Raw genomic sequence first — 25,296 nt, 5'->3', positions numbered from 1 at the left:
ACAGTGAAGAAACTGAATGCAGCTTTGGACTGCAGGTGTGTGGCGGTTCCGAGGGCACGTTGCTGCATGAAAAATTTGCATGCCTCGTGCCAGCAGGGTGCAAGGCAGAAGAGTCTGGCTGGAGCGTGTCTTGGACAGGGCAGTCTGCTGTCAGCAGTGGCAGCCACTTTCACCACTGTGCTGCACTCCACTGATTCCCTCACTACTTTGCGTTACCTTAAAGCTTGCCTGTGAGATTGCACTGCGTAACTTGGCAACCGTGGGTACAGCCATTTGACACATCTCACTCAGTTCCTTGTCATGTGCTTGGAACAAAGAAAAATTGATGTCTGCAGATATTTAGTGCTGAGTTAAAATATCACTCAGAGAACTGGAGCTGTGATCACAGATCATGAAATCTCACTGCTTCAGTTTTGCATTGCAGTCCATACTTCTGTTGGTGTTATCACTATGGGGTCTTAAGGCCCATGATGTATTATGGTGACAAAAAATAGCCAACCAACCACAAACTGTAGTATCTTTTCAGATAAAAGTCACATGTGATGCCAATTGCAGTCACAGCTCAGTGTAACACATGTCCTGGGGCCTAGCAGTGTCATTTGATTCTGCATATCCATAGTGGGTCTTGATGCTGTAGTCTGTCAGTATTACCAGTAGTATCTTTCGTTTTATTTATTTCATTGGGTATCCAGTTCCCATTTAATTTTCTCACCTTTTTCTCACCTGAATTTAACCATCTTGTTGTCAACCTGATTAATGTAGGGTAACTTATTTACCCATTAATGATGTGCTAAAGGGATTGAAATGCTCATTTTGTACTCATTAAATCATAATCTATGAATATAATTTTACTGAGTCAGGTATTCCCTTTAAGGACAATACATCCACATTTTACTATTGGCTTTGTATAAATATCATTGTAAATGTTTATATACAATTGTAGGTACTGGGAGAGCTTGTACATGAACAAATTTGCAACAAAATAAGAGCTGATACTGCGGCAAGATTTAACAACTTCCACCTGTCTCTCAAATTTTTAGTAAAGCTGTAGCCTATGTCCATTGACAGACATCTTCAGTGATGTATTTTTGACCATAAACACAGTTACCTTTCCCTCATTCAGAATAAATTATCTAAATATTTTGATTTTCTCAATGCTCCTCGACCCAATTTTTCATCCACTTTCTTCTGCAACAAATTAGAACAATTATCACAACAGCCCCAGTGCAATGCAAAACACAATATTGAACAATGTCACTGACAATGTTAGAATAGACTAGGAAGAGAATCAGTAATATTGCACTTATCACTTGCAAGCAGTCTTTGCTGTCACATGACAATCTTTGAAGTGTCTGCCACTCACAATAAGGAGGAACAAAAATGAGTAGTGAAATTTATCATTAAATTTTGCAGTGTCCTAGTGGAAAGGAATTGAGATACCACATAGATTGCTGATTAGGGCTCATCAGGTGTGTCGAGACAGTTCTTGTAGACATTCTTAAAGTGTATCCCACAGCTGTCACTCAGACTGGGCAAATATTGAGGCCAGTACATCACTGTGCCAGTATATTTGTAGTAATCCAATGCAGCGACTTTTCACAAAGTATTTCTCAAAATGAAACAACTGTTGGGGGCAATATGGTCTGAACCCCATCCTGCATGAACCACTTGGTGCTTGGTTGATACTCCAACACTAGCTGTGTGGTGATATGTTGTTCCAAAATTGCAGTATAATGTTAGTGATAGTTTTACACGTGGAAAAATAAACAATAATGGAACATCCATTGTGCTAACAGAAATTCTGAGAGAATACAATGGTTTCACTTCAGAAATGGCATTTCTTGGGATGCCAAAATGGTCAGTTTGATTTACTCTTGAGTCCAGTCAGGTGAAAGTGTGCTTCATCTATGAACTGGATGCAGCCAACATAAAATTCTTACCAATCATTGAGAGCGTCTTGTTGACAGTTGGCCCTGCCACATAGCTTGTACAGGTATGGCCCGTTGGGTTTGGATTTTGAATGGAAACATGTATAGGGTCTCGATATTTTCTGCATGCTGCAATCCTTCAGAGTTGTTTATGCTGAAATTATTACACTGGATTTTGACAGATTTTGCTGAATAATTCCATTAACTGGAGACATTGTAAGGAGTAGCCACAGTTAGCCTGTGGCCAACATTCCCCATGAGATCAGCCACACAGTCTGTATGCTGGCATTTGTTGAAGAGCTTGTGAGTAGTTTCCTCTCTGGCATTCTTTTGGAACATTATGTCTTGTTTGAAAACAGTGTCTTGCTGCTATAAGACTGTTCTAACATGTGGTAGTCCAGTACCAGAAAAACATTAAACAGAACACAGGATATCGAACTCTTCCTTTGGAACGCTAACCTCCTTTCACATTTTAGTAGAACTGGTCACCATGAGATGTGGTGCAAACTTCAGAATAACTTAGGTCTAACATTCTTACAGCTTTAACAACAAATGTCTGCTTCTGTGAAGTTTGTAAGGTAGGAGACAAGGTACTGGCAGAACTGAAGCTGTGAGAATGAGGTGTGAGTCCTGCTTGGGTAGCTCAGATGGTGCTACAGTCTGGAACCACGCGACCGCTACAGTCGCAGGTTCAAATCCTGCCTTGGGCATGGATCTGTGTGATGTCCTTAGGTTAGTTAGGTTTAAGTAGTTCTAAGTTCTAGGGGACTGATGACCTCAGAAGTTAAGTCTCATAGTGCTCAGAGCCATTTTAACCCATTTGGTAGCTCAGATGGTAAAGCACTTGCCTGCGAAAGGCAAAGGTCCTGAGTTCAAGTCTCGGTCTGTCACAGAATTTTAATCTGCCAGGAAGTTTCTTATCAGCACACACTCTGTTGCAGAGTGAAAATCTCATTCTGGAAACAAATGTAGGGTTTGTTCCACATGTCCAATCTTACAGGATACATAAGGGTCTCTGTAGCTGGACGCCCTTTGAAGATATACAATGTAGCCATCATCTTTAAAGTTCTGTTCTTCCCACTCAAACCTACATGACATGTGCATTTCCATAAAGTTGAACTAAGTAGTTTCATACTTTCTCTTCCGCTCTTGTGTTTCTACTAATGTGGTGGATTCACTGTGCTTAGCACCTGAATGCAATGCAAAAAACAAAATTTTATTTCTATAACTGAATATAAAACAAAATACTTATGTTTGGCTACTGCTTTTTTATACATTGAGTTTCTCATTTGATAGTTCAATTTGATAGTTAACCATTCATATAATTGGTACAAACAAGTTTAATTGGTACAATATTAGTCTCCTAGGTACATCTTTGGATGCCATGAGAAGACTGAATGACCAAAAACACAGTTAAATCCCTTTGATTACAACAATCATCTCTGTCCAGGAAGAACAGAGCAAATTGAATTAGGTGTGAAGCATTTGGCTGATCCACAGTCAAATGATGTATAATGTTAATTTCAATGCAGAGGTCTCTGAACTTGAAAATCTTAACATGTCCACATTTTGCATGCCTGGATGAAATAGATAAGAGTGGCAACCCTATTCCAGTGGTTTGTTTTGCTTTTCATAAATAAATAAGAGCAGAGCATATTGTACAATGTTATTTTCTGTACAACAGATCAATGGTGTAAATGACTGCCAGAGCGGAGAGGACAAGAAAAACTGCACGGTGTGCTGGGAGCACGCGTTTGCCTGCAGCAACAGGCAGTGTGTGTCCCTGGAGGGGAAATGTGATGGCATTGTGAAGTGCTCAGATGGGCTGGACAAGCAGGCCTGCAAAGTCGGGACGTGTGACACAGGTCAGTAACTGAGTGTCGGCCCACCCTGATGTAGGAATGGTTTTGTGTTGTGTGTGTGTGGGGGGGGGGGGGGGGGGAGGGGGGGAGGGGGGTTAATGTTCAGCTTGTTGGCTGAAAGCCCACTTTATATAGCATTTTTCTTGTTCCTATTTGTGCCTCAGCATCTCTGCTATATGCTGAGTTGCAGGTATCCTTTTTATAACATTGTTAAATTCTTTAACAAGTATCACCTATTGCAGAGACCAGCTTTGAGTGTTGAAATGGAACATGTGTAGCAAAGTGCTAATGGTGTGTTCTTGCAGATGACTGTAATGATGGCTCTGGTGAAGGAATTTGTAACAAAGGTAATCTATATGAGTCACTTTAGTCCTAAATATCTTACATTTTCACATTCATGAAATTGAAAGAAAAAGTACATACTGAAAGCAACATTAGGTTAGATCTATTTTATACATACCCTTTTTAATAAATGCACATATAATGTTCAGGACTGTATGATGGTTAACTTTTCCAACATTCCCCAACTTTGTTAATCTGTTATGGTTTTCCTTCTTAATTGTTTGGTTAACGTTTACTTCATTCTCTGTAAGTATCAAAGGAACATCTCCACTATATTACCATCAATAAGATCACCTTTCTGTATTCTAGTAGACTTTGATGGAAACTGAAGCCATCTTCAGCCCAAACAGTAACCATGAGTTTTCTTGGACATCTCCTTTCCAAGATGTCTGGATTTTCCAGCTATAGTTTACATGGCATTCACTGATGTACATTGGTTTGATGACAGTATTGTAGTGCATTCCCAGAGATGCACTTCTTATTATAGATATTGTCAGTTGCAACGTATGATGAACTCTTTTATATTGGCTTCATTGAAGTACATCAAAAAAGACTGAGAAAGTTACTAAGACAAACATGATTTTATTAATTACTTCAAATTTGTCATTAACACATTGCAGATAGGCTACTGGGAAGAATATGGGACCAAGGAAACTGGCCATTTCTCCTGTTTTCTAAGTATTACTGACTCATATGTAACTGATGAATCTTTAAGAGTAATGGATACTAAAAAGGAGCCAAGCTTGAAGATTTAGCATGTCTACTTTAGTTATTTGACATATTACAAAGTTTAAAATGACAGGGTATAATTTTCCTCCCAAGGAAAGTGAGAGGTGAATTAATGAATAACTGTTCTTTTTGAGGTACCAAAATTTCTTGATTACTAAACATACTTGGTGTATTGGTAGTAGAATTTCAGCAAACTGCGAAACCTAAAGAGTACACACATAAAATTACATCAATGCCATCATATTGACTCAGTCATCAACAGCACCTGTTATGTCCACTGTTTCTTAAAAAATAATACTATAAATTAACAGAAGGCAGCACCTGTCAAGAGGCAAATTGCGAGATGTCTGCACATAGCTCACATATGAAATGAGTAAACTTTAAGTGACCAGTGGCTCGTACATAGAGAAACTCACATCCTGACCAGTACTCAGCTCCAGTTTGCTACAGTTATAGCCAGAGCTATGCTTCGGTTTGGGCTTCAAAGTGGTTAACATTGCTCTTTGAGTTCCTTTACAAAGTTAACCTCCCTATTACAGAAATATCTTGCAGCTGTATTCTATACCTCTTACATGTGTGTCATAAGATCCCTGGTCCATGTGTTGTGTGGATGTCCAAAGAATGTGTACATTGTAGACTGTTGGCAAGCAATTACTAATGAAATAACACCAATAGGATGAATATTGTCTGTGTAGGCAGGTTCCCCACCAGTCATCAATCAGATTGATCCATAGATTCATTTTAGGACAATTTGTTATGGCTGAGAATTTGCTACATAAAGGTAGCAGTTGATTTTTTAGACATAGTCAATAATCTTCCCACATAAGACACTCATGCATTGCAATGGCCACAAATCTATCAAATACTTTCTCCTGCAGTGATCTGACATTTGTCTACTGGAAGCTTTTGTTAAATTGTAATCTGCAACATTGCAGTTAAATGTGGAGAATGGGAGTTTAGGTGCCATTCCAGAACCTGTATACTGGACACGTGGGAAATGTGATGGGGAAGTAAACTGCCCAGACTACACAGATGAACATGACAATTCCAGTAAGTAGAAAGATTATATTATGTTGAAGCTTTCTGTTTGTGCCATGAGAGGATAAACTCAAAGATTTCACAAAAATATAATAGATAAATTACCAAAAATGTCCCCTAGAACCTAATTAGGTGATTAAATGTATACAAAGAGTAAGCAATCACTGTTAATTTATTAAAGATGCATATACGTTATTCAATTTGCTTTTTCAAATGGTATGTAAGTTACTTCTTATGTAGCTGCTGTAATCTCATAAAGGATGAAAGTGAGTGTTGTTTATCATCCTGCTGAAGTTTTCCAGTGATCTGTTACTGTGAAACAGGTTAAAAGTATGATTCTGAAATACAAAACAGAATATGTAAGTTTTCCTGGTAAGAGGACTGTATTGCTCTAGTGTAAACTGTATACTGTTTACTTGTGGCAACTGCTAGACATCTTCAGGTGGTTTCTGTGGGTGAAGGGCATCTGTCACTATACACTCTGCAGCCATCTCCTTAGAGATCCACTATCCGGAAGTCAAGTACGTGAAAGGGAGTTGATTCCAGAGGAGATTTTAGTAACTGTGTGGAGCCAGTTACTAGGAATAATTGGAACCTTAAGCAGATATTCAGAGGCACTGGTGCTGCTACCAGGCACTGCTGTCTGAAAGTGGAACCAAAACAGGTCGCAGTGTGGGTCCTCTACTGCACTGCTGTGGAGCTGTCTTGCTTAATGTGGATGTGGCTTTGAAGCTGCGGTGGGCTCCTGCTGATTTAAGTTCCAGCTGCCACTGTCTGAGTCTGTCTGAGGCAGCAGCATTCCCCTAAATGGTTTTGCATCTTACATCAAAATTAACCACTTGAACACAATATCTGGTAATAGAATTCCTTAAAGGACCTGCATCCCGTGTTCTGGCATGTTGGGCTTGTTAGAAACCTTGAACCTATTTGTGAAGATTTCTGAAGGTTGTAGAAACAACTCCAACTAATACATAACCATTAATAAATATAGAATCTGGTATCAAATCTGAGTTATTGAAAACAAGAATTATTAGAGACAGTGTTAACGTGTGAAATAAACATAAGCAAATCTCCTAGGGTTGGAGCCCAAAAATTAAAACTGGAATGTAAAGTTCTCAGTCTTGGTTGTGGAACTCAGGCAAAATGGAGAGATTATTTACTCTGCCCTACTGGCAGTATATTATGTGGTAATAAATTTCATAAAGTTGACTACCCGGGCCGGCTATTGAGTACCAGATGAACGTGCTTTTCTTGCTGGCACATTTTTCTTTTGCACTGTCTTCAGAGCTAAAGGCTGAAATAAAGCTGGAATACCTCTAAATCCTGATCTACTGTTGAGTATTTCTTCTTTCAACACCAATATAATTAACCTGCTTTATACATAAATTGTTCTCAGGTTTAGTCCTATCACCACTATTTAGATCCAAATATCTGTGATAATGATATTACATTTTGATCTTGAATTACCTGAACATGATTAGAAATCAATTTCTCTGGAAATGTGTTGTCCAGAGCTTGAGAATAAATGAAAAGAGGTATTGAACAACACAACCATCTTGCATTTTCCCTCAAGTGGTATTAAACCTCACAACCTGGATTTATTCACACTTACATATTTGTCTATGATCCAGAAACATTTTATACAGTAAAAACATTGTTAAGGTTGACATCTTGGGTTCTCGGGTGTTCTGCCGGATATCAGCATCGTACTTGCACGATATTTCGGTCACGTAGCTCGTAACCTTCATCAGGTGCGACCTGAGACTGCTCCTCGAGTGGACCTGGTTCAGTATTTATGCGTATGGCCTTCCACCTCCACCAACGGCTGCAGGCGCTTCCTCTGTGGTCTGCGCCCATTCCCTGCGACCTGCTGGAGCGTTGCTGCTCCGTTTTCTGTCCGCTGCGGTTCTAGGTGTTCCCTCTGCGGTCCGCGCCCACCAAACCCGCTCCTGGGGGTTTCATCTACGGTCTGGGGTACCAAGCGTTCCCCCTGCGGTCCGCGCCCGCTCACCACGACCTGTTGGAGCGTTGCCGCTCCATTTTTCGTCTGCTGCGGCTCTGGATGTTCCCTCTGCGGTCCGCGCCCACCAGTCCCACTTCTGGGTGTTCCATCTTCGGTCTGGTGCGCCTGGCAGTCCGTCAGGGGCTCGTTTTCCATCTCCATGTCTCTGGTTCTTCTGTTTGTGTAGTGTTGCAGCTGGCCCCGTTGCTCCTTTAATAATTCCAGAGCCGGATCCCAGGTTATGCTTAGCTGGTACCCTGTGTCACGGTTCATAAGATCGTCAGCCATTTTAATTTCTATCGATTCTCTTATAACACTGTCCCAAAATCTGGGTGTTTGTGCTAGAACCTTGGTATCCTCGTACTTCATGGCATGATCTAGCTCTAGACAGTGTTCAGCAATGGCTGACTTAGTCACCTGTCTTAATCTAGTGTGCCTCTGATGTTCTTTGCACCTGATCTCCACAGTTCTTGTCGTCTGGCCAATGTAGGACATGCCACATTGACAAGGTATATTGTAAATCCCTGGTTTTCGTAACCCCAGGTCGTCTTTGACACTCCCCAGCAGTCCCCCGATCTTGTTGGATGGACAGAAAACACACTTGATATTGTGTTTACGGAGGATCCTACTGATTCTGGCAGAAATAGAGCCAGCATAGGGCAGATATGCCACCTTCTTTGCTTCATCTTGGTCTTTTTCAGGAACCTGTGGTATAGTGGCTGGTTGGAGTGTCATCTCAATTTGTCTGTCCGTGTATCCATTCTTGGAGAAAACTGTTTTGAGACGTTCTATCTCTATAGGTAGATTCTCTTGGTCTGACAGGGCACGTGCTCTGTGGACCAAAGTCTTCAGAACCCCATTCTTCTGTGCAGGGTGGTCACAGCTGCTGGCCTGCAGCTGAGTAAGCATGACCGCATGAGTAAGAAAGCACAGCAGATGGAAGAGACACGCACTGTGACGAATCTGAGTGGCATACAGTTTGATGATACAACCTTAAAGGTACTCAGCAAGGGTCTCAATTTCGCTATGACCCCTAGAAACATACCCATTTCAGGTTTCGTCAGTGCAGTAGAGCAAGTTACAGCCACACTTCCACCTAATGTGGCAGACGAAGTCCACCGAGAGACCTGCAGGCCCCTCACCAAGGCCAGGCCGCCAAAATTGAACATCACAACCGAGGAGAGGCTTACACTCAAGGAACTCCGGGAAGACAACAGCATTGTGGTACTGCCAGCAGACAAAGGGAACTCCACTATCATCTTGCAGCGGGTGGATTATGATGAGAAAGTACGCCAACTTCTGGAGGACCCTGCATACAGAATTCTGGAGTCTGACCCCACGGACAAGGTGGCCAAGAAGACTAGTGCTCTCTTGAAGGAAACAGGGATGCCCGATAAGATCATCAGACAATTACAGGAAAGAACGCCAGTGCCACCTAGACTGTATGGTCTGCCTAAAATATACAAGGAGGGCGTGCCTCTATGTCCAACTGTCAGTAATATTGGGGCACCTACGTACACAACAGCCAAGTACTTGCAAGGTCTCCTGTCTCCATATGTGGGGAAATGTATTCACCACATCCGCAACTCAGAAGATTTCCTGCAACGCCTCAAGCAACTGCACATCACAGATTCGGACATCATGGTTAGTTTTGATGTAGTATCGCTGTTCACCAGGGTCCCACTGAAGGACTCACAGGAACTGATTGCAGATAAATTTGACGGTGCTCTGTTGGACCTGTTCAGTCATACACTGACATCCACGTATTTCCTGTACAGAAACCATTATTACGAGCAAACTGAAGGTGTAGCTATGGACAGTCCCACTGTCCCCTGTGGTTGCCAACATGTTTATGGAGAGTTTTGAGGAGAGGGCATTGGAGACAGCCACATTTAAGCCCACATGCTTCTTTAGGTATGTGGATGACACCTTCGTGATCTGGCCACATGGGATGGACAGGCTCAATGAGTTTCTTGAACATCTTAACTCATGCCACCCTAATATCAAGTTCACCATGGAACTGGAGAAGAGTGGCCAGCTGCCATTTCTGGATATACTAGTCCAGAGGAAAGCAGATGGATCAATTGGCCACAGTGTGTACCGAAAACCAACACACACTGATTTATATCCGCAGGCCAGCAGCTGTCACCACCCTGCACAGAAGAATGGGGTTCTGAAGACTTTGGTCCACAGATCACGTGCCCTGTCAGACCAAGAGAATCTACCTATAGAGATAGAACGTCTCAAAACAGTTTTCTCCAAGAATGGATACACGGACAGACAAATTGAGATGACACTCCAACCAGCCACTATACCACAGGTTCCTGAAAAAGACCAAGATGAAGCAAAGAAGGTGGCATATCTGCCCTATGCTGGCTCTATTTCTGCCAGAATCAGTAGGATCCTCCGTAAACACAATATCAAGTGTGTTTTCTGTCCATCCAACAAGATCGGGGGACTGCTGGGGAGTGTCAAAGACGACCTGGGGTTACGAAAACCAGGGATTTACAATATACCTTGTCAATGTGGCATGTCCTACATTGGCCAGACGACAAAAACTGTGGAGATCAGGTGCAAAGAACATCAGAGGCACACTAGATTAAGACAGGTGACTAAGTCAGCCATTGCTGAACACTGTCTAGAGCTAGATCATGCCATGAAGTATGAGGATACCAAGATTCTAGCACAAACACCCAGATTTTGGGACAGTGTTATAAGAGAATCAATAGAAATTAAAATGGCTGACGATCTTATGAACCGTGACACAGGGTACCAGCTAAGCAGAACCTGGGATCCGGCTCTGGAATTATTAAAGAAGCAACGGGGCCAGCTGCAACACTACACAAACAGAAGAACCAGAGACATGGAGATGGAAAACGAGCCCCTGACGGACTGCCAGGCGCACCAGACCGAAGATGGAACACCCAGAAGTGGGACTGGTGGGCGCGGACCGCAGAGGGAACATCCAGAGCCGCAGCAGACGAAAAATGGAGCGGCAATGCTCCAACAGGTCGTGGTGAGCGGGCGCGGACCACAGGGGGAACGCTTGGTACCCCAGACCATAGATGAAACCCCCAGGAGCGGGTTTGGTGGGTGCAGACCGCAGAGGGAACACCTAGAACCACAGCGGACGGAAAACGGAGCAGCAACACTCCAGCAGGTCGCAGGGAATGGGCGCGGACCACAGAGGAAGCGCCTGCAGCCATTGGTGGAGGGGGAAGGCCATAAGCATAAATACTGAACCAGGTCCACTCGAGGAGCAGTCTCAGGTCGCACCTGATGAAGGTTACGAGCTACGTGACCGAAATATCATGCAAGTATGACGCTGATATGCGGCAGAACACCCGACAACCCAAGATGTCATTAGATCGCCGGGAAAACCTGAAGAATTACATTGTTGAGGTTCCTTATAAAATGGTATTTTCCTTTTGCTGTGCAGCATGTACTTCTTGTAACATTAACTAATTTTTGTATAAAATGCCCTATCCATAACATATAGGACTATAGATGCTGTGAAGTTTTAAGAAGCTATCAGGCTGAGCATAATGAACAAATACTATTTTCTTCCACCATTTTTTCACCTACCCTTCCCTTCAATAGATTCTGCAGTTGTTGATAAAAAGTATTTGTATATATAACAATTCAGTTCAAACTGTGACTAAATTTAAATGTTCCTAAAGTTTCACATTCTCCACCGATTCATTACTGAATATTAACTAATAATGTTTACTGCTGTTAGTTTTAGGTCATTATTTAAGTTGGCTGATTCCTCATGATATGTTTAAGCATTATTTCACTACTGAGAGATACAAAATGAAAGATTTAAAACAGTGTGAAGGAGCACTAAAACTCCTTAACATGCAGGAGAAACAGCAACAGTTCACTGCGTCACAGAAGGGATAGGTAACTCAGCAGAGGTGGCAGTAGACTGGATCCCAAAGAACATCTACCACGTGAATGATGTGCCGGCTGGGCAGAGTGACGTACAAGTGGGTGCGAGGGGGTGGGACTGATACTCAGTTTGGTTAAAACTGCTTGTCAGTTGACTCATCTCCTCGTAGTTGTTCTCAGATTGGAGCTCCCACCATAAGGCTGTCGAGTGTCACGTCAATGCGTCACTTGACTTGCAGTTTGTAAGTAGTGCAGTAGGCATGGGTAATTATATAGCATTTCTAGCAGCTAATTTAACTCCTATTGGTTGCAGTGGTCTCCTCTGTGATTGCAGCCCACTTTTGCCAAAGCGTTGAGAGGTGCAGGCGACAACCGATGTGGTGACACTACAGCACTGTGTGAAATGAGTTAGGTGACAAGTAGTTTTAGTTATATATATATTTCCTTCCCACAGGTGTGCCACCTGACAGAGAAGCTCTGTGCTGTCATTGTGGTGGCTGAATGTGGCAGCAGGATTGGCAACAACACAGTCGATACACTTGTTTGTGAGTATATGAGAAGAAAGGGTAAGTGAGCTGTCAGGTCTCACAATTTCTGTAACCTCAAGAAATAAAAAATTTCTTAAGAGTTTCACACAGGTAACAAAACATTACTACAGTCTCATTCTGGCCATAAGCCTACATGTTCAGTAGTCCTTGCTGTTCATACCTGTGACTCAACATTTCTGACATGCACAGAGCAGCATCCTACCCCTTCCATAATATTGTTATTATTCCATCCTGGATTTTCCATGTTTCATTGTGATTCCCACGTCCACCATTTAGGTCTGGATTTTGAGAGTTTTCAGAAGATTGCAATATTTTTGTTATCAATATCTTGTTGGTACAGAGATATTTCCTTAACTTTTAGATTTTTATATGACTGGTGCAATAGTTAAATTCTTCCACTTACTCATTTCTCAAAAAGTGAGTATTACACAATACAACTTTCAATGCATTTAGTGAAAGGCATTGTGAAATAACACAAACAGCACATAGAAACAGTAGGTAAAAATGTTATTCCATATCATATTTCTATCATCATAGCGGGAAAAGTGGATTTGTGTTCATTCTTTCTGCTTTTTCCAATCTGCATGATGTTCCATCACAAATAGAGAATTTATGAATTAGAAAGCAGTTGTGAGCTATCAGTGCTGGATTTGTGAACATGTGAGGTGTGGTTATAAAGTAATGTGACTATTACTGTAATACATCTGGTTTCAAAAAGATATATATTTAGTTGTCATCCTGAATACACTCTCTTCCTCTCTCCTTCAACAACACTCAAAGGGAATTTTCTGTTGATGTAAATGGGAAATAGTGATAGAAGTCCTCATCTGTGAGCTCCTCGACATGTGCTACTTTTTTCACTGCTTAAAACAGACTGAAATTTTGTCTCTTCTGATGCAGATTTGATCTTGGGAAAGGATAAGTGACAGTGTGGAGAGTACAGCAAATATTGTAGGTGGTCTAAAACTGAGATGAGGTATTTTGCTACAAACCTGTTTAACAAACAATGCAGTATGAGCATGTGGCATTGTCTTGATGCAGAACCTGTAATTTGACAATTCAGGTAGTTTATTTTCTCATGGAGTTGAGCAAGAATCTCAAGGTAGTAATGTCTGTTAATAGTTTGACATTCTGGAAACCAGCGATGATAAAATTTGAAGAAGTTTCTCACCAATGCAATTTGGACTTGCCTTAGACACTTGCCACAAACAGCCAAATGCCTAGGGCATGCAGCACGCTTGTGTCAGACGAAACAGTAAGGGTGAGACAAAGGGGGCACACGGCCGCCGTTGTAATGTGGCCTGTTGCTGCCGTGGTCTTAACTGACACTGCCCTGTGTGATGCTGTGTCGAAGGTTGTACAGCTGCCATGGCTCCCCATCACCCTGAACACTTGCAATGTAGCTAATAGGGGACAACTGAGTTAGTTCAAAAACCTCCCCCACCCCCCACACACACACCAATCTGATCGCCTGTGGCATGTGACACTTCACAGGACTGTGCTGTATTGAACACATCTGTAGGGGTCAGATTCTCTCATGATATGTATTTTCAGAGTCTTCTCTTTCTGATCGAAACAACTATTGTGCATCATGTAATGAGTGGAAGGGTACTAGTGACAAATTTGTTACAATTGTTCAACCTGTGTAATTCCACAGCCCAGGCTTTGTAGGATTGGTTTGGGTGTTTCTGACAAAGTGTAAAATTTCTACATGCAACACAATGACAGTGTTCTGTCACAGTAACATGTTGAGAGAAGTTGACACATTTTATCAAATAAGCCTGCCAGTTGTGGCTAAAGTTCAAGTTGGCACGACTGATGACTGTTTAGTGAAAACCAGGAAAGAAAGCTCTGCACAGGTTAGTACTGCCCGCATGAAAAAACCTAGAAATGCTGTAATAACAGTGTCTCGTAGGAGTCCCAATCTTCAGGTGTTTCGTCATATGCCAGAATGGGCAACAGTTTCGCTGGTGGGAGAGTAACCTGTTGCAAACAAGCAGATGCCACTTGAGAGCAGTGGCGAGAGCCTGCTGTTCTGAGAAAGTGTGCTGCTGGGCAGTGATGTGTTCAGATATTTCTTCCATTGAGATGTTTGTCAGGTGACTCAGCACTGGCACTCGTACACGGAGGAAACGTAACCCTCACTTGTTGCCGAGTTTGTTATATTAAGAACACACACAATTTGTGGAACTCAGTACTTTATAGACCAACATGTAAGATAAAATGTACAGGTTGTGTGTAGCACTGAACACATTGACTGGACATTAGTAATACAGGTTACAGAATAGGCCGAGCAGTCCTCTGTGGTCACATAAACAATACTGTTCCTAAATTGGCTCACCAGAGTGCACCAGGGAGCTGACATGGGTGGCTTCTAAACAGCTTGTGAATTGCACAGATGTGTTATCTCTGAAATTGTGTGTGAATTTAAGATGGGCTGTGAAATTCATAACCACAACACTAGACCTAAATGAATTTTCATATAGAACATGCATCTGTATCTGGAATTTGGAATATAATTTACATTACAATGCAAAAGTTTGTAACATGTTCCTAGTAGCTATCAAGGAGGAATTGAAGATTCAGAAACAAAATAAATACCTTGTTAACATCTTATTTACTGTAATACTTAGACCTTGGAACATTTTGTAACTGGAGTGTTTATGTGAAGCGGATGGTGTAACTTGGACAACTATAAGTTTTTTCCCAACCCTTTGTTTAATGCGTTAGACAGCAACTGACTAATGTAAGAGCAGCAGCTTCTTTGAAGTAGCTGTTTTGTTTCCTAATACACTCAAGCAAATACAAAGCAATTCAGAAGCAATTTTCATTATTTGACCAAGTTAGTACTAATCATTTTTCTATATGGAACAGAACAGAAATATATGAGTGGTGATAAAACAAATATAGCCATTCCACCTGATGTTTCACATTTTAAGATACTTAGAAGGAACAACAGCATTTCTCTATTTCTGTAAAGGTACTGTGTTCCTGCTTCACATGTTCTCCATCCTTGGATCTATAGAACAAAAAGACAGTGACAATTATTGAATTATATGAAAAAAATAATTTTGTTCAACATGTAAATGTTACTACAGATATTTGGATTTAGGTTATGACACGTTAGATATGCTTGCCATCATTGGCCATGATTTGGCACAGACGAGTAGAGAAATTCTACCCGATGTACCAAAGTGTCAGAACATTGCAGATGTCAATGACCACCTGAATATCTCTTTTCAGCTCAGCAATTATTTTGTGGTTATTGCTGTACACCATGTCTATAATATAGCCCCTCAAAAAGGAGTACATGGTGGCCAATTGAGAACCATGCCAGTGGCCTCTGGGTACCCCAGACCTCGAATGCAGTTCTCAAAGTGCTCCTCCCGGGCATCAAACCCTCTCATGCGTCAATGGGGTCGAGCTCTGCCATGTGTGAAAAACATCTTGTCGAAATCAGGGTCACCTTGGATAATGGGGATGAAATCATTTTATGAAACCTTCATGTACCATTCGGCAGCCACCATGCCATCAATGAATATCACACATATTATTGTGTGACTGGACATTGCAGAGGACACAGTCATGCGTTGAGGGTGAAGAGACTTCTTGATCACGAAATGCGGATTCCCAGTCCCCCGAACCCATCCAAATGAATGTGGGCTTCACCAGTATACCAAACTATACTAACATCAAAGTCCTGTTCGTCAATTCTGTGGACAAGACTGTTTGCAAAACTCAAAAGCTGTTCCACGGCCCTGGGGCTTAATGGCTGATTGGTTTGAATTTTGTGTGGGAGGAGATGCACATATTGAACAACAATTTGTTGCAGTCCCTGTCAGTTGATTTCCTCCTGCTGTCCCTCTTTGGATGACCAACATTGCCAATACTGTCATCACAAACACAACCTCTTCTCTCAAACTTGCGATTCAAATCCTTGATTGTTGCCATACTTGGACTGGTTATTTAGAGCTGAACATAGACGCAAACTTCCTTTGAGCTGCTGTTGAGCTGTTATTGCTCACATAATAGGCCTTCACAAGAGCTATACAGTCAGGCACGCTGTACCGTGACATTTTCATGTGCAAATGTCAACAAGGTGCATGCCTATGTGTGAACTAATTCCCATTGTGCCTTGTGATCAACCGTGCAGTTTGAAAGTCCTAATGCAAACTGTTCACAAGTCATGACAATTTAATTCATATAGTTTAAGAATTGTACACTGAAAATCTAAAATATGTAATGTACCAATGCAAACATAGAATATATAAATGCTAACTGCCATTGTGAATTGCGCTGCTCCCACATACTCATAATCGCTCCTCGAGGTGCCATGTGCTCGTGTGCCGAGCTGCAGATAGCAGGTGAAAACATCTCCTGCAAGAACGAGGTAAGGTTTCTGTAGTGCACTCTCCCCAGACACAGTAGTCTACAATAGTGTGAAGCAGTCAGAGCTGATACGTGTCTTTGACAGCACATTGGTAGTAACTACAGTGCTGGTATACTACATCAGAGAACAAGTCCTACTGGTCCACTGTGAAGGCTGGCTCACATTGAGAGTACCAGGTGCAGGCAAAACACAACCACTGCTGGTTCCACTGTGTTGTCAGCCATAGGACATGTTCTAGATTCCCTCCAGTTCTCAGGAACAGTTTCTAGATTACTTCCAGTTCTTGATATTGCCTGGCACTACTTAATATTTAGCTTCTAAGTATTTACAGTCCTGCTGATGCCTCATCTCTAAAGAAATTTATTAGCTGAAATGGTTCATCACTGAAAACTTTGAGCATTTACAGGGTGCAAAGACCTCGTGGGAATTGTGGGTGGTTGGAAAACCAGTACAGTTGCTGACTGTGTGAGCAGAGAGTCTTGAGGGGGCGGATACCTCCCCTGTGGTGATATCGCTTGTCACTGGGCTGGTGGTGGGGTGCCTGCCAGCCGCTGTGTACCACATGTACAAGAGGCAGCTGGTCACATCCAACGACTTGGACTGCAGGCCCACAAAGTGGTGTGCTGGCTAAATGTGATGAAAAACTACCTTAATCCTTCTTTTCCATAAAGAGGTGGAAGATTTAGAATGAGATTTTCACTCTGCAGCGGAGTGTGCGCTGATATGAAACTTCCTGGCAGATTAAAACTGTGTGCCCGACCGAGACTTGAACTCGGGACCTTTGCCTTTCCCGGGCAAGTGCTCTACCAACTGAGCTACCGAAGCACGACTCACGCCCGGTACTCATAGCTTTATTTCTGCCAGTACCTCGTCTCCTACCTTCCAAACTTTACAGAAGCTCTCCTGCGAACCTTGCAGAACTAGCACTCCTGAAAGAAAGGATATTGCGGAGACATGGCTTAGCCACAGCCTGGGGATGTTTCCAGAATGAGATTTTCACTCTGCAGTGGAGTGTGCGCTGATATGAAACTTCCTGGCAGATTAAAACTGTGTGCCCGACCGACCGACCGACCGACCAGTTTTAATCTGCCAGGAAGTTTCATATCAGCGCACACTCCGCTGCAGAGTGAAAATCTCATTCTGGAAACATCCCCCAGGCTGTGGCTAAGCCATGTCTCCGCAATATCCTTTCTTTCAGGAGTGCTAGTTCTGCAAGGTTCGCAGGAGAGCTTCTGTAAAGTTTGGAAGGTAGGAGACGAGGTACTGGCAGAAGTAAAGCTGTGAGTACCGGGCGTGAGTCGTGCTTTGGTAGCTCAGTTGGTAGAGCACTTGCCCGCGAAAGGCAAAAGTCCCGAGTTCGAGTCTCGATCGGGCACACAGTTTTAATCTGCCAGGAAGTTTCAGGTGGAAGATTTGTCTGCATTATCCCTTTCCACCTCTATCTGAAATATGCCACGTCCCATGCAATATGACCTGTGGAATCAGGTAAAAATACTGAAATTCTCGGGATGATTGTTTTTTCAAAATGTCGGTAGCACAATTGTGCTAGTTAGGTTTTATCCCAGTCCAAATAAAATGTACTGTGCTGTTCAAGAAGTGCTTTTATTTATTTTGGTACATCTACATATACATCTACATGGTACTCTGCAATTCACACTTCAGTTCCTAGCAGAGGGTTCATTGAAGCATTTTCATACTACTTCTCTACTATTCCACTCTCAAATGGCCCGTGGGACAAAGGAACACCTAAATCTTTCCATTTGAGCTCTGATTTCTCTTATTTTATTATGATGATCCCTACATAGGTGGGTGTCAACAAAACATTTACGCATCCAGAAGAGAAAGTTGGTGATTGAAATTTTATAAATAGATATCACCGCAAAGAAAACTGCCTTTGTTTCAGTGACTGCCACCCCAACTCGCATATTATATCAGTGACACTCTCACCCCTATTGCTTGATAACATGAAATGAGCTGCCCTTCTTTGCACTTTTTTGATGCCCTCTCTCAGTGCTACCTGGTAAGGATCCCACACTGCGCAGCAGTATTCCAGCAGGCTGTCTCTTTAGTGGGTTTGGTGCGTCTTCTAAGTGTTCTGCCAGCAAAGTGCATTATTTGTTCCACCTTCCCCACAATATTGGCTATGAAGTCTTTCCAATTTAAGTTGCTCATAGTTGTAATTCCTAGGTATTTAGTCGAATTGACAGCCCTTAGATTTGTGCGATTTATCGTGTACCCAAAATTTATCGGAAATCTTTTAGTACCCATGTGGATGACCTCCCACTTTTCTTTGTTTAGTGCTAATTGCCACTTTTCACACCATTCAGAAATTCTCTCTAGATTATTTTGTAATTGTAATTGATCATCTGATGATTTTACTAGACAGTAAATTACAGTGTCATCTCCAAACAATCTAAGGGGGCTGCTCAGATTATCACCTAGATCATTTATACAAATCAGGAACAGCAGAGGGACTATGACACTACCTTGCGGAATACCAGATACCACTTCTGTTCTACTCAATGATTTACTTTCTCTCACTACGAGCTGTGACCTCTCTGAGAGGAAATAGTGAATCCAGTCACACAATTGAGACAATACTCCATATCCACCCAATTTGATTAATAGTCACTTGTGAGGAACAGTATCAAAAGCCTCCTGGAAATCTAGGAATATGGAATCGATCTGAGATCCCTTGTCGACAGCACTCATTACTTCATGGGAATAAAGAGCTAGCTGTGTTGCACAAGAACAATATTTTCTGAATCCGTGTTGGTTATGTATCAATAAGGCATTTTCTTCAAGGTGATTCATAATGTTCAAGTACAGTATATGCTCCAAAACCCTACTGCAAATTGAGGTCAGTGATATGGGTCTGTAATTCAATGGGTTACTCCTATTTCCTTTCTTGAATATTGGTGTGACCTGTGCTACTTTCCAGTCTTTAGGAACAGACCTCTCATCAAGGGAGCCGTTGCATATGATTGCTAAGAAAGGCACTATTGTGTCTGCATACTCTGAGAGGAACTTGACTGGTATACCATATGGAATGAAAGACTTGCCTTTCTTAAGTGATCTGAGTTGATTTGCAACACCTAAGGTATCTACTTTTATGTCACTCATGCTAACAACTATTCTGGTTTCAAATTCTGGAATGTTTACTTCGTCTTCTTTGGTGAAGGAAATATGGAAAACTGTGTTTAGTAACTCCACTTTAGTGGCATCATCATCGGTAACATTTCCATCGCTATCATGCAGTGACAGTATTGACTGTTTTTTGCCTTTCATGTACTTTACGTATGACCAGAATCCCTTTGGGTTTTCTACCACATTTTCAGACAATACTTCATTGGGGGAACTATTAAAAGCATCTCGCATTGATGTCTGTACAAAATTTTGAGCTCCCGTGAAACTTAGCCAATCTTGGGGATTTTTCATTATTCTGAATTTGGCATGCTTTTTTCGTTGCTTCTGCAACAGTGTTCTCACGTGTTTTGTGTACTGTGGTGGATCAGTTCCATCTCTTATTGACTTATATGGTAAGAATCTATCTATTTTACTGTTGATACTGTATCTGAATTTGAGCCATATCTGGTCTACATTTACATAATTAGCTTGGAAGGAATGGAGACTCTCCCTTAGGAAGGCATCAAGCAAATTTTTATCTGCTGTTTTAAACAGATTTATTTTGCATTTATTTTTAGTGGTTTTGGTTGATATGGTTTTGAACCACACTAAAATGACCTTATCTTCACTTGTTCCTGTATCTGTCATGACACTCTCTATTAGATCAGCATTATTTGGGACTTAGAGGTCATGAGTATTTTCGCAACCATTTACAATTTGTGTGGGCTCATGAACTAACTGTTCAAAGTAATTCTCAGAGATAGCATTTAGTACAATTCTGGAAGAAGTTTTCCGTCTATCACCGGCTTTGAACACGTATTTTCACCAACAAATCGAGGGTAGATTGAAGTCTCCATCAGTTATAACTCTATGAGTGGGGTACTTATTCGTAATGAGATTCAAGTTTTCTTTGAAGCATTCAGTTATATCATCTGAGTCATGGGGTCGATAGGAGGACCCAATTATTATTTTGGTATGGCTGTTGAGTATAACCTCTACCCATAATAATTCACAGGAACTATCTATTTCAACTTCACTACAAGATAAACTACTACCAATGGACAAAAACACACCACCACTTATGTTATTTAATGTATCCTTTCTGAACACAGTTTGCGCCTCTGTAAAAACTTCAGCAGAATTTACCTCCGGCTTTAGCCAGCTATCTGTTCCTTTAATGATTTCAGCTTCAGTGTTTTCTTTCAGCACTTGAAGCTTTGGTACTTTTCCAACACAACTACAACAATTTACAATTACAATACTGACTGTTTCTTGGTTAATTCTTGTCATTTCTTTGCCCTGTACCCTTTGAGACAGCCCTTTCTACCTGTGTAGCCACCTCCTGCATGTAGTGGACACCTGACCTAATTAGCAGATGGTGAGCTCTGCCTTCATCTCGCTAGGAAGACTGGCAGCCTTCAGCAACTCAGATAGCTGCTGGAAACAGAAAATCTCCTCCGATCCATAGCGACACACATCATTAGTACCGGCATGAACCACCACCTGCAGTTGGCTGCACCCTGTACCATTCATGGCCTCTGGAAGGACCCTTTCTGCATCTTGGATGACTCCCTCCTGTGTGCATATGGAGTGCACATTGGCTTTCTTTCAAGGACTTTGAGTCCAGTAGTATGACAGAAGTGATATGACCATATACATGTTGCATGTATCCTACCCCCCCCCCCCTCCACCCACCCACCCACCCCACACAGTAATTTTTAATATGGAGTAAATGAAACCATTTTCTTCCTTGGACATGAACAAATATTGGTCACTCGATGCAACATGCCTGGGTCCTGCTTTTGCAGTGTTCGTATCTGCAAGATCTTGGTGAAGATACATCATCCACTGTGGATCAATTGTCATAACCATCATAACACTTATCTACAATTGGTTTTGCTGATGGAGAGTAAATTTTCATTTCTTTCTTCTCAAGTTGTTCATTTTTCGTGATTGTCACTTTCTGCACGGTTTCTCTTTCTCTCTGGTGTCACTATCAGTGCCTGTGCAATGGCCATCCTAAACTTGAGCAAATCCAGGATACTTCTTCTAGGAACTTTATTTTCTCTGCAGTCTTCTCTGGACTTCAACCAAGTGACAGTGCTCAAGTGAAGAAAGCAAAGTTTCCTTGTTTTGAACAAAGGTACACTGAGCTAAACCTGGCAATGAAGTTTATGTTTCCATATGTCTACTATATGTAAATAACTATTTTTGAAATACTATGATCAGACTGCTAAGCTGAATATGGATGGTTTTTCCTTTTATAGAAAACCTTTTATCAGTTGTTTTTGTGGTACAAAGTGTTCTGATATGTAGAACAATGTGAAATTGTAAAATATCTGAAGAGATGAATCAGACTTCCTGAGACTGCTTCAGCATTAGCTATTTTTTTGTGAATACTGTGGTAATTGGTATTTCATAGCTGAACAGGTGATGACACTGAGAATTTCTCAAGGGTGCAAAAATAAGTTAACAAAAATTAAATGAAAAATCTTACTGTGAGTTGTCATTTGGCTAGTGGCTTTCTCATATTTTACAGAGAATTACTGATTCATATGTTGCTGGATGTTCCATGTCACAACCAATGGAAAAAATAATAAGCACTCCCTCAAAGCTGGAAACAGAATATGAATCAGAGGTAGGCTTCCCTGTTGGAGGAGAGGTGGACAAGTTGCACTTTCTTCCATGAAGTGAACAGTGATAAGACTCATAAGATTTTCAAGTGATGCATTTTATTTTTGCTGAAATTGTCTTCCATATTAATTGAATTTAAAATTCCGAGGGGCTTCCAGGTATCTTTGTAAATTCTGTGGTAACTAATGTGAGATTCCAGATTTGGAGTACACAATTTAGTTAGCTTAATTTTTCTGTATAGTAGGGCATATAGCACTCTTAGTGTGTTAACAATAAATTTAATGAAATTTACTAAGATTTGCAATATGGTGTTCATTATTGTAAACTGGGATACACATTTCAAATGGAAAAACAGTGTCCATTTATTTCTCTACATTTGTATTTAGCAAAATTTTCTGTAATCTAAAATTCGAATGGTCCTTGTTGTTATTTTAAAACCATTAAATCCAATGTGGCCATATTTTTAAAGCATTATGTCATTTGCAAAATCCCTTTACTGCCATGACCATCATACATGCTGAAAGAGATAGAATATAGTGAGCTCATAATAGTTCAACCTATTTGTGTTGGTCTAGAACAGATTAAAATTCTAGAAGTAATTTCTTCAGTTAGGTTCATAGAATAATTATGTAATGGCTGAAACAGATTAACCTCACCCAAATTCACCACAGAAGTTAATGACTGAATTAAACTATAACATTGTCTTGTAATGAAAATGTTAAGTAACAAAATTGCTTCCTTGCTGTGCTCTTGTGGTTATTTTGGCGATTATTCAGTGTGACAAACATTGTGATATATTAAAATTTTCACATAATGAACACAGAAATCTGTTTTGACTTATGTTGATTGAATATTTTCCACAAATCAAGCACTGCAAACTGTTGGTGGTTGGTTACTGCACTTGAACTGCTACTATAGAACCATTACCAGGTATGGTAAGTAGCTACCTATTTCTGTATAAAACTGAAGTAATAGAGACCCAAACAGACCATGAACAATAGTTCAGATAATTGCTATTAAGGTGTTCGAGCTTAGTTTTCGTGAGGACTAAATTATTGACACTATCCTACTTTCACCACCAACTTATCAGCCACTTTTCTAAGGTGGTGCTTCAGGCTATGGAGGATGTCTGCACAGGTGAACAGTGTAGACTGCAATGTGTTCAGATTTGACTTTGTTGTTACCTTGCAATTCTAAACCTATGTGACTGTTAACTAAATTCTTTTGTGGACAATGTCAGTGCAGCTCAACACTTAACCACCCCTACAGTTCTTCTTGCACTTAAATCTTAAAGTTTTCAGTGATTTCAGCTCACTCTGAAGGAAAACATACGTCTTTTGACAGGTGCTTACACTATATCTCAATGTACAATCACACATTGAGATGCAGAATGCTCTGGGACTCAGTTAACATGAAAAATTTAAATGGTCATGTTTTGTGATATTTCTCACAAGAAAGAGTGACGGTCCTTCTATTTTTGTGTAGCATTCTGAAATATTGCAGATGTGGCATAATGGCTGCGGAGTAACATGCTCCACTTGTAACCACTGAGGCTATAACATAACAGAGGGCAGTGTTGCATGATAATACATATCATAGCTGTGGCTATGTACTGTGGAAAATTTTACAGAGAAAAATCATTTAGACAAAATAACATCCACAATCAAACAATTCTACTTTAATCCACATAAGATTTAACTGTCTTTTGAATGAGAAGTTAGCAATCAGTATTAAAAACAAAAAATAACATTTGAATAACACAATGTTGAATTGGAAGCTGTAAATATAATAAGACTTTTGATTAGGGTATAAAGATTCCAAGGATGTGATGATGTAAAAAAAAACTGTATTTTATGACAATCATGAACTGAAGAAATTTTAAATTTTGCAATAAATAATTTTAATGAATATGATTTAAATGCTAAATATAAACAACCATTTGTGACCAAATGTAGTTGGTCGCAGATGGAGTTTTGAGTAAGATAGTCATCACTTGACTATCAGAGCTGAGAACATGCAGGGATGTTTTCATAGTCTTTTGCTGATGGATGCCCATCAGGTAACATTATTTATGTGGCAATGTGACGCTTATGTATGTGAGCTGAGTATGGCATTCTGGAAGTATGTGATGTCCTTTATTTTTGGATTCGCATACACATATTTTGCCTTCAAACTGCTTTCCATGCACTGGTAGACACACAAACAATTCAATTTGTAGTCGAAATAATATTGTACTGATGAATCATTGGATGTGACCCGCTTTTCAATCAAGTGTTTTCTAGAGTGTTAATGTGTTTGTTTTCATAATTCACTGACAGATACATTGGCCACTTAATGTGATGTACTCATTAGGGTGTAAATTATGGCTGTTGATAAAAATGTCGATATCAAAACAGCAATATCAAGTGCCATAATTTTTATTTTATATTTTTTCACAATTTTTCAGAAAATATTTGAACTTGCTCTTTTGAAATTGTATTAGGACATGATTTTATTTACTTTGATTGTGTTAAGGAGTCTTATTACTTTCTGAGCTTTCATCACATCCAGTCTTTCTCTTGAGTGTGTGAAACAAGTGTATGTGGCACTAAAGAAGAATTGGAAATGCACTGGGGGGGTGGTGGTGTGAATGCAATAACAAGATTTCCAGTGTTAAGAAACAGTTGCTAAAAGTGATGAACAAAAATCTAAATGACAAGATCGATCATTGCAGTAGGCAGAGATGTGCGAGGCGAAATGCAGACATAATCTGCACTACCAACAGAAACTCCAACGAGATTCACCAGGCAATTTTGACACTACAACT

The sequence above is a fragment of the Schistocerca serialis genome, chromosome 11 (assembly GCF_023864345.2).
Source record: "Schistocerca serialis cubense isolate TAMUIC-IGC-003099 chromosome 11, iqSchSeri2.2, whole genome shotgun sequence".
NCBI lineage: Eukaryota > Metazoa > Arthropoda > Insecta > Orthoptera > Acrididae > Schistocerca > Schistocerca serialis.
Note: the sequence above shows the minus strand (reverse complement) of the source record.